The sequence below is a fragment of the Plectrocnemia conspersa genome, unplaced genomic scaffold, assembly GCF_051122295.1.
Source record: "Plectrocnemia conspersa isolate PC_06_02 unplaced genomic scaffold, ASM5112229v1 ptg000005l, whole genome shotgun sequence".
NCBI classification, from domain to species: domain Eukaryota; kingdom Metazoa; phylum Arthropoda; class Insecta; order Trichoptera; family Polycentropodidae; genus Plectrocnemia; species Plectrocnemia conspersa.
Genome location: NW_028277169.1, coordinates 11809526 through 11820000, shown reverse-complemented (window position 1 = coordinate 11820000; position 10475 = coordinate 11809526). Strand labels below are relative to the sequence as shown.

The 10475-nt window shown below is 28.1% G+C and overlaps 1 protein-coding gene across 9 annotated transcripts in view; it reads right to left on the bottom strand.

Moving 5' to 3' along the window:
• Window positions 1-8060, bottom strand: part of tau (microtubule-associated protein tau) — a 35818-nt gene extending 27758 nt beyond the window's left edge. For 2 of the 9 annotated variants that reach the window (XM_088186832.1, XM_088186833.1), the window contains exon 1: window positions 7871-8060. The gene's annotated coding sequence lies outside the window, so the exon portion shown is untranslated. The remainder of the gene's footprint in view (window positions 1-7870) is intronic. The other 7 variants (XR_015809722.1, XR_015809723.1, XM_088186830.1 and 4 more) reach the window with 7 other exon arrangements.
• Window positions 8061-10475: the final 2415 nt, after the last annotated feature.

Sequence of the window (10475 nt, the reverse complement as noted above, 5' to 3'; positions counted from 1 at the left end):
ATTTATATTTTAACAACTATTAACTATTATCATCAATAAATAAATTAAATTAATTATCTGATGGTTATAAAAATACAATATATTTAGGTTTTTACAGCTTACAATAATTTAATATTTCATTGATTATCAAATAAATTTGTGATAAAACAGTTACACATTATGCGTTCTAAAAACATAATATGAAGCTGCAGTTTTCTGTAGATTTTTTTATAGATGTGAATTATTACGATAATAATTAGTAAAATAAAAGATATTTATCAATGAAACTAGTAAAAGCTGGGAAAAACTAATCCGTGGTTTTCGATCGGAATGATTAATTTAAATTGTCAAAAGTTAACAAAACAACTGTAATTTTATGTGATATTTAAACTCATGTGTAACTCAATAATTTGACATGTATATTTATATGATATATATGCCTTTTCACTTATATATTATTATAAATATTACTATTAAGAATATTACGGAAGGAAAAATATGAGTTTCTGTTAATTACACTTAAACTTTTAATTGACGATCTCAATTGCAGATTCTACAAAATTCATCATAAATAATTGGCATAGCAATACGCGGGACATGTACTGAAAATAAAATATTTATATAAAACATATGCTACAGAATTCTACAGCACAGAGGAAAATATTTATAGTGCTAATTTCTGGCGAGAAAGATTAATTGCATATATTTTACAATTATTATTAATGATTTTAGAATCATCATTTAAAATAACAAATCTATCCATTAATCACAGTGTAAAATGACACCCCGCGGTTGGCTACCCCTGGCCTAGGAAAACCCAGTGCGGCTAGACGGTTTAATATTTCACAAGCAGGACACTGAACTTGCTGAATAAATCTGAGTCGAGAGATTGCATAACGCCACCCAGTTCGTTGACTGCAATTTTAAGATTGTGGCTGTAGGACCTGCATTGCGTCCTGTCAAAGTGTCTTTCGTGACTCTGGATGATTTATAAACGCAGTGTGAACACGACATGAGGAACGGGGTCGAAGCGTCGATTTACAGAGGGCCCATCCCAAATGTGGGCGAGGCTTACTAAGTAATTACGTGAGCAAGCATTAAAGCACTCGGAGCGTAACTGTGTAGCAATTCAGGGTTGGGGTAATACTCGGAATCGGTTCAATCATAATTAATTACGAACAAATTGGGCGAAATTTGACGCCGGAAACAAATGCGGGGTTGGAGGAATGCGCAATAAGCAAATTAGCAAGCTTTTTTATTATTAAAAAAATTAATTATTTTTAAAATCGTTGTATATTAAAGATCTTAGTCCTTTTAAGCCCTTAACTTGCAATCTTAATCTTTCTTTGCAGAATCAAACTTGATAAAAAATATTACAGCTGCAGTCAACTGTCATCAGACTTTTTCCTAGTACTATTCATCAGTTGTTGGTTGTGAAAAAATTGTTTTTTAATGCATATATAATCATTAATCAGAATTTGTAAATATGATTATGTGTACATATAAACATAGTTAAAATTAAACTGGAACTCCTCGGGATGAAATACCGGTAAATAATTTTGAAAATATTAGAAAAATAGCAGAATTTTTAACCGATATTTTTTTAATAAATTTTCACGTCTTCATGAAATGCTGCGAACGTTAAGAACGGAACGGATCATTTCTGCGTGAATTTTATAAATATTTGTAAATGCGTGCTTTAGCATGTTTGATTCAATTTTTTTTAAGATCATGATTTTTTATTTATTATGTTTTAAAGCACACTTTTAATTTTTACATTAATAATTAATTTTAATTAAAATATATTTACATTGTTTTTCAAATACACAAATCGATCGCCTCATGTAAAATAATAATTATTAAAATATTATTTTACTTGCAACTAACTTCATATTTAATTTAATATTTATTTTTACGCCAATGGCACTGTAATCATAATACAGTGAAATCTCTTTATAACGAAAACCGAAATAACGAAATTTTCAGTATAACGAATCTTCAATTTGTCCCCGAAAACTTTCATACAAAATGTTTTTATTGTAACTAGGACTGATCTTAGTATAACGACATATTTTGATTCGAACTTAAGAACGACGTTACAATACTTGTTATGTATAGTTGTTTGTGAGTATTTATAAATTAAATACATAGTAATCGCGTTCCTTAACCGTCGTTCTTTTACCTATTAGGTTAGATTAAATTTTACACAGATGTATTGTCGATTAGGTTAGAACAAAAACTATGCTAGTATTTAAATAAAACACTATCCTACAAAAATATTTTGAGACATTTCCTAGTTAGCAAAATCAAAGCATCTACTTTAGTTACCTGCAGATTTAAGCTGTTATAAAATACAGCTTTTGCTTTAAAGTCACATTTTAAAGTAGGGATTTTACTTTATAAGATATGCATGCCTTTTTTTGTTTAAAAGGGCATATATTGCAAACAATCAAACAGAGTAAACCGGAGAAAGTAAACAGAAAGCAAAGGGGCATTTAACTTTGCGTGTAGAAATTCGCATCGAGGCCAAGGCGCAAAAAAATACATTACTTTGGTTATACAAAACGAACGAGCTTTCGTTATTACGCCATACGGAACACGTGGAACAAATTGAAAGCACATGTTCCGTAATAGTAAAACTATACTATTTGTTTTCTAAAAGAATATCTTCAAGATTCACTAAATATTTTTTTTAATTAAAAAATAATATCAATAGGTTAATAAATCGGAAAACATCTAATGCATATTTCTAAAAAGGTATTGTGCGACTAAGATTACATAAACTATTTATCAAGCTTATATCTATTAAATTATTGAAAATCAGAAAGAGGATGAATTATTAAATTATTAAAAATTAGAAATAGTGATGGTTTTAGTGTGACAAATAATTATTACTATATATTTTATTGAATATATATATATATATATATATATATATATATATATATATATATATATATATATATATATATATATATATATATAATAAATATATTTATTAATTGATTATTTAACACTACATATTTTGCAAAAAAAATATTGTTCATGTATATAAATATATATATACGTATATAAATCACAAGTTTTTATATATAATGAATATACTATTTTTACCTTTTAATTAAATAAATAAATAAAACACCGTCCTATAAATTAGAAGCAGTGTTAAAAACGGCTTAAAGACTAATCGACGTGTATCAGTACAAATCAAGCATGCAACATTAAGGAGCATTAGTAGCTTAAAATGGAAGATGCACAGGCAACATAAAAAAATGTAAAACTAAATTTTATCATTATTATTTTTTTATAGTAAAGAGGTAAAACTCATTTAAATTTATCTACTATTGTATGGTGATGTAAGTCTGTCACTTCAGTAACTTTAAAACAAATTAAATATATTCGTAATAGTGTAAATAGATATTTCGCATACAAATCACAACATTCGTCAGATGATTCCAAACAAAGCACGCAAAGCTTCGACTTTCGTGCTAGTTAGCAATAAAATGATCAAACAATAAAATCTAACAATCATCGAAATCACTATAAAGTGTTTCTGCTTAAAATGTCCCCCAAATGCTATTTTTTCATGGCTACCATAAAATTGACATTCCTCTGCCGTATAATATAGTTGAAGCGAACGTTTAGATGTCATATCGAAGGTCAAGAGTGTGAGGGTTTTCTGGTCTGCTGTGTCATCGCAGATCGATTCTCTCCGATGATAGAAATATGACAGAACCGACGTTTAAGAATCGTTATAGTATGAATTATGTGAATGAATTATTGCGTTCTTTCGGAATTGGTTTTTGATTGAAACGTTTACTTCAATGATGATTGGAGAAAACAAGCAATTTGTATTCAAACTATATTATATAATGAGTTATTGATCTAAACAAATAATATTATTATAATACATGAATGAATGTAATCGTTTTAAAGACATTAAAATACAAATTATGTAACGTTTTAAAGTATATATTATTTTTTTGATATTATAAAGATTCTAATTGTATGCATAAAACGTAGTTTATAGATAAAATACCACCGGATATTTAAATAAGCCGTTCCGAATATGAATTCATTTTTGCACAAATGGTTATAATTTAATACCATAACTCGCATTTAATCGTACAATATTAATTAATAACAGACATCAATGTACAATTATCTTAACGATGAACCTGCCTTGGCACGAATCGCAATTTGATTCGACTTACGCATGCGTAGGTCGGAAAAATTCATTCAGAACTCAATCCAGAGGATGAACTTGAAAGCGCTTTACTACCTAACGAGATGTAGTTTAGAAATATCCTTGAATTTCATTCCAAAGTTTATAGCGCAATTATTTAACGTTTAACAACAACAGTTTTCAGCGATTCCGTGTTGGAATGATTGATTGCGCGGAACTTACAAAGAGATAGTTACGTTTCGAGGGTAGTTTACGTGAAAATTTAACGTTTCAATTCCGTGGCAATCTGTTCGAGCCATCCTTTCTACAATGTACAAAATGCGCAAAACAATGTGCTCTGAATATGTCAGATAAAATCACAATTAAGGAATTTAAATTGTGTTTTAAACACAACGCATGTAAATATAATATATGTATACTAACTTTATCAGAAAATTAATATTCTACATAACTTGTATTTATATTATAGATATAAATAAAATAAAATCAAGTAATGTATGATTGATACAATAAACACGCAGATCCAAGAGGAATACTCTTAAATTCTTTGCGAGTGAAATTATATGATTATAAATAATGGTTTTATGTAATAGTATAGCTAAATTATTATAGTATTTAAGCTTCAGTTACTTCGACTAATATCAGAAGACCCCAAAATAATAACTGTATCTTACTTAATTCATAATCTTGTTTCAAAATTGTAGCGATTAAAAAAAATTGAACTAAGTTAAAAAAACTGACAAAATCGATACATAATTTAAATTGAAACAAAATAAAAAAAAAAGATTTTTATTTTTTAGGAACACAAATGTGGATTTTTTTTTGAAAAATTAACTATTTTAATATCCTTGCTAAATTTATGTATTAATTAGTTTGGTCTGCTATCTTAATTTAAAAGGGTGGCCATTAAAAATATTTAAAAATAATGCTTCGCTTAAAAATATCATAAAAATAAATAAAATATAAAAATTATAAAATTGAAATAAAAGCAAAATTAAAATTAAAATAAAAAAGTTTTATTTTTAGATTATATGTGTGATGTGACGCTTTTTGTTAGCATGATAACTATCGTAGTTTTAATCAGATTTCCATATAGTTTGTTATACAACATGATCCACCATCTTGTTTCAAAATGGCAGCTATGCAAAAAAAATAAAAAATTAACATTGCTTAAAAAATCTTCGAAATTGCAAAAATAATCTAATTTTGAAACAAATATATCATATTAAACAAAAAAAATATTATTAGAGATAACTAGTATTTTTTTAATACAAATATATAAAAAAATAAAAAACTTTTTTTACATATTTTTATGCACAAAAATCAACTTAATTTTAACGGCCATTTTTGTTTTACATACATAAAAAAATATATGTAAAAATAAATAAATAATTTATTTTAGAACTACATGTATTGAACTATATACTGTGTAATTTTTATAAATACAACAATATTATTTACACGTAACATTCCATAAATATTAGTATTATTATTAAAATATTTTTTGTTACATTTAATTTTACACTACTTTTACGTACTTTACGCTAATTTGTTAATAATAATATTTTGATATAAATACCTGTCACTATCAATTTACAATATAAGTTAATAATGTCATTTTAAAAATAGATGTAGCGTAAATATAATATCGAAAAAACTGAAAAATGAAGTATAAATATTATTCGCACAAAATGTATTATCATATTTTGAGCAAAATAAAATAAAGTTAAAAATATTTTTATTTTATTTTGGGCTTTATAATGAATCATGAAATTTAAACTCTTTTCCCATACTTTTTGCTGAACTTTAGTTTTTCTTAATTTAATTTATAAATTTTGAAAAGAACGTAATAAATTTATTGGAACGTCGTAAAAATAAAAATTAACAATTTAATTTAAATTCATTATAGAAAAACCCCATTATATATCACAATGCATTAAATAATATTTAAATACATAAACATGTGTAGGTTTATCTAATTAAAAACACCTTTTTTGAGACAAACTATAATTGATTTATTAGTAGAAAGTATCAATACAAGAATCACCCAAATTCGTGTGTAATGCACGAAGTGAGGTGCGAGGTAGAAATAAATAAATCATGTTTTTAAACTTATCATTTATTGTGTTCATATATGTACATATGCACGCATATGTATATAATAATCTATCTGTTTATTTGTATTATAAAATCAATATTATTTAGGAATTGATAAATAAATACAATATATATTTTTTTATATTGTACATATTATAATATGTACATATACATCTCAAGCTTTAAAATGTTTGTCTTATGACATGAAAATGGATACCAAACTAATATTAATTTACTTATATTATCATATCATAAAACATAAAGCAATATAATAAAATTTTAATTGCTCAATTAGCAATGCACGCTTTAACTATTGTTATGACCGTCGCGCAGCACTATTCCGCCATTGTTTTTCATCGGCGATCATAACACATAAATTTCGCGCCATTGATTCTTACATTAATCAAAAGGGGAATTGTTCAATACGCCCGAAAAAATCACAAAAACATTTTTATGTCAATCTCTACCGCAATTTGTGCTATATAAATATTTTTAATGATCCACGTGTATAATATGATGGTTTCGGCGAGCGCCGCGGGGGTATTAATCGATAGCACGCGAATAGACAGCGATCGGGCGCAAATATATACATATATAAAAATATACCAAAGCGACGTTGAATATTTTAAAGTCGTCTAAAACGAAATTGGGTTAATTGTGACGTCTCGAGCGGCGGCCCCCCGGCTGGGGGTGAATAAAGCACAATCGATATTAGTTACGCGAGACATTTTAATAAATGGCTGTTCATAACTATCATATTATATAAGCGGTTATTTGACGAAATAGACACAAACACGCGATAAGTATTCCAGATACTAATATGATTCTGTATATATAAAAAAATACGATGAAAGGTCAGTGTACTTTGTGACCAACAAAGGTCAAGGCGGTTACGTGTGGTACCTAATAAAATCTAACGCAACAAGCATTATTTAATATGATTAATTAATTTAACACGTGGATTATAGATACGGTGCTTATCAAACTGCGTGTCATATTTTTATATATATAATTATCAGTGTTTAAATCTAGAGGTTCTGTATGTTTATGCTAATTATTTAAATGCTAACATTAATTAGTTTCCTATAAATTTCTCTTTCAGTGTTTAACAAATAGTTTTAAAATACAATAAATATCAAAAATTTTAAAGTTAGAATTTTAATTTAAATAAAAAATAATACTATAGTTATAATTTAAATTATGATTCCATAATCATATGATATAATCTTAATCTTAAATTCAATTCAATTAATGATAGGTGACAACATACAAATGACATAAATGCCTTATGTACACTTATAATATTAAAAATATAGATAGCACAGAATAGAGAAAAACCCTGTCCATTATATTTCAGATACGCTATAATGTATACGTGCGTTCCAGAGCCACATGGTGCAAATGCACAAGGCGCCCGCCGAAGGGAGGCGCCATTTAATCGATCTCGCCACTCAAATTGTTTACCATTCCTGGGCTCTGTACACCACGTACATTACGTGCATAAACAGACAGAACCAAAAACGGTGTCAACGCTGGGTGAACGGCCATAAGCACCCTAAGGGGTCGATTCCGGGGGGAGGAGAGATCGGCCCACTCTCTTTTTCTCACCTTCTCGAAAGATCCTGACGGGTTTCCAAGATTTATTCACTCGGTCAGAGGTTTCAGCCGGCGCCCTGAAGGGCTGTTAGATGTAAGGGGTGTTTTTCCACGAAGCAAGGGTGGAAAATGCGTGCTCCACCCTCGGAGCGAGCGGCAGGACTGACACGATGGCGGACCAGTTGCCGGGACAGGCGCACTCAACTGGGGTCGGGGGTAGTTTTATTTTCTCGGTGTTTGTAAGAAGGGTAGGTAGTTGTGACGCAGTTGGGCAGTTTGAAATGATGATAGAATGAATGAATGGTTGGTAATCAAATTTTATAGCGATATAAAGTAGTAAAATTATAAGCGAAGAGAGGGGTGTGATGGCTATTATTAATAATTAATTAATTATCATGTTAATAATATGTTTTGGAGCTTACTATGAACATTTTATTTTTAAACCTAGTGGTTATTGCTAATAAATATTTATACCATAGAATAAATTAAAAGTAGTACTTCTAAATTAATGCCCCATTTTTTAAAATACCTATATTAATTTAATGTGCATAAACAACATATGGTGCAAAAGTAACTTTATCATTAAAAAAATAATAACTTTTTTAAGGTTACATATTCTTTTATTTTTCTTTCATATTCTAAAAACAAAAGCTTAGTGAATATTAGATAAAAATATTATACTAAAAAGATATTAAATTTTACTATGAACAAGTCATTCTTAAGAGCTTGGAATAAGTCGCACTACTTTGAGACACGTGAAAAACGGTTTTAAAATGTTTCTTTATTTTGATTCTATAAAATGTGATTTTATACGTTGAAAGATCTGTTTAGTATACATACAGATGTAACTCAAATGTGTAAAAATATTATGTGGGGGCTGATTTATTTAGTTGGCCACGAACTAGGTGGCAACACTGTGATGTAGCTGCAGCAGTATCACACATTCGTTTGCCAAACATGATGGGAGTACGATAGTTGGCGTCACCTCGCCCATCAGTGTTATTATAAACTCAAACAAAAATCTGCTGCAGCATCAGCTTGCTCACTCTAAATTGTTTAATAATGATGGCACAGATGATTGAAACCTCCCATACTAATAATTTTTAACTCGTTAGTTTTTTTAAATGCCGGCTATTCAAAACATTAAAATTTTCAAGAAAAAATAAAAAAAGTGTTCTAAAATATAAATTTAAGAAAAGGATTAAAAAAAATTAAAAACTATAACTTCGGCAAAAGTGAGGAATTAAATATTTTAAATAAAATTATTAAATATATTTTTTCAAAAATAATACATATAAAAAATAAAAAAATCGTAACTCCGATAAAAAAAATCATAAAGAAAAAAGTAAGCAAATCAAAATTGCTTTATAATAGATATTAAAATGATAAAAAAAATTAAAATAATATACTTAAGAAAATGATTTATAGAAATCTTCTTAATCCTTGCAGCCTCTTCTAAATTTATATTGCAATTATGATTCTATACAGTAATGAATGAGCCTAAAATCTGTTTTTAAATAATATATTTAAGCTCATCTGAAGTGCCTTCAAATCTTGAAGATCTTAATAATTTTTATCCATTGAGAAAAGATTTTTAAACAGTCTTAAATTGCGCCACAAAGGAAAAAATATCAGCATTTATTTTCATCAAATTTAGTTAGAAAATTAAGAGTCAAAAGGATTAAAAATCTTTTACACCCAACGTACTTCTGATGATGTGGTTTAGGAAAAGATTGTAGCAAACAATAGTTTTATCACAAAACTATTCAAAAAATTTACCATTGAATACTTTGCTTAGAGATGCAAAATCACACAATTCATAGCAAATATATAATATTTTCTTATTTCTCCATCTTGCTCCTAAATATCTTCCTTCTTTCCTTTTGGCTAGAATTACAGAAAGTTAATATATGGTATATCGATCTGAATTTAGGTATCAAAGGACAATATCACCGCTTTTAAGAAACATAAGAGGTTAGTGGTCATGGAACGATGCGAACTAAAACCGTATTAGACAGTGTTTATACCTATTTTTGCGAATGTCGCAAATGTCTACTTAATTTATAAGCAAGTGCGTGAAATCGGATTGGCATTAATGCGATTGTTAATATTATGTTTTTTTATTCTAATAAATTAATAGAATAAATACTGGTAATATATGTATATATAAGAAGTCACTTCTAATAAGGTTTAATTGAAGTTGCTCTAAACAAAATATTAAATCTATTTTTACATGTGTATATTATTTCTATAGAATAATCACCATCGTATAGTATGTTACAATTTATTTCCATAAAAAACAGAAATTATTATTATTTTTATTATATTCAAGGTGTTCCATCTAGCCTGAATACTTATTCAACGTTGTCGCATAAGTTTACTTATACGAAATTTAATCAATCTTCGTCAACCGACTGTTTAACACCTCTGTAGCCGAAGGGAAGGCGACGTGTGTCTAACTTCACACTCAATTTCCACCCGGCCGCTTCCGACGCCCAGTCGGATATATCTGGGACAAAGCGTCGGCGGTTTATCTGATAAATTATGTATCATACACAGAAGAACACAAAGAAGAGTCTATTATCATTAGCATGAAAATCCCAAGAGATTTGAATTT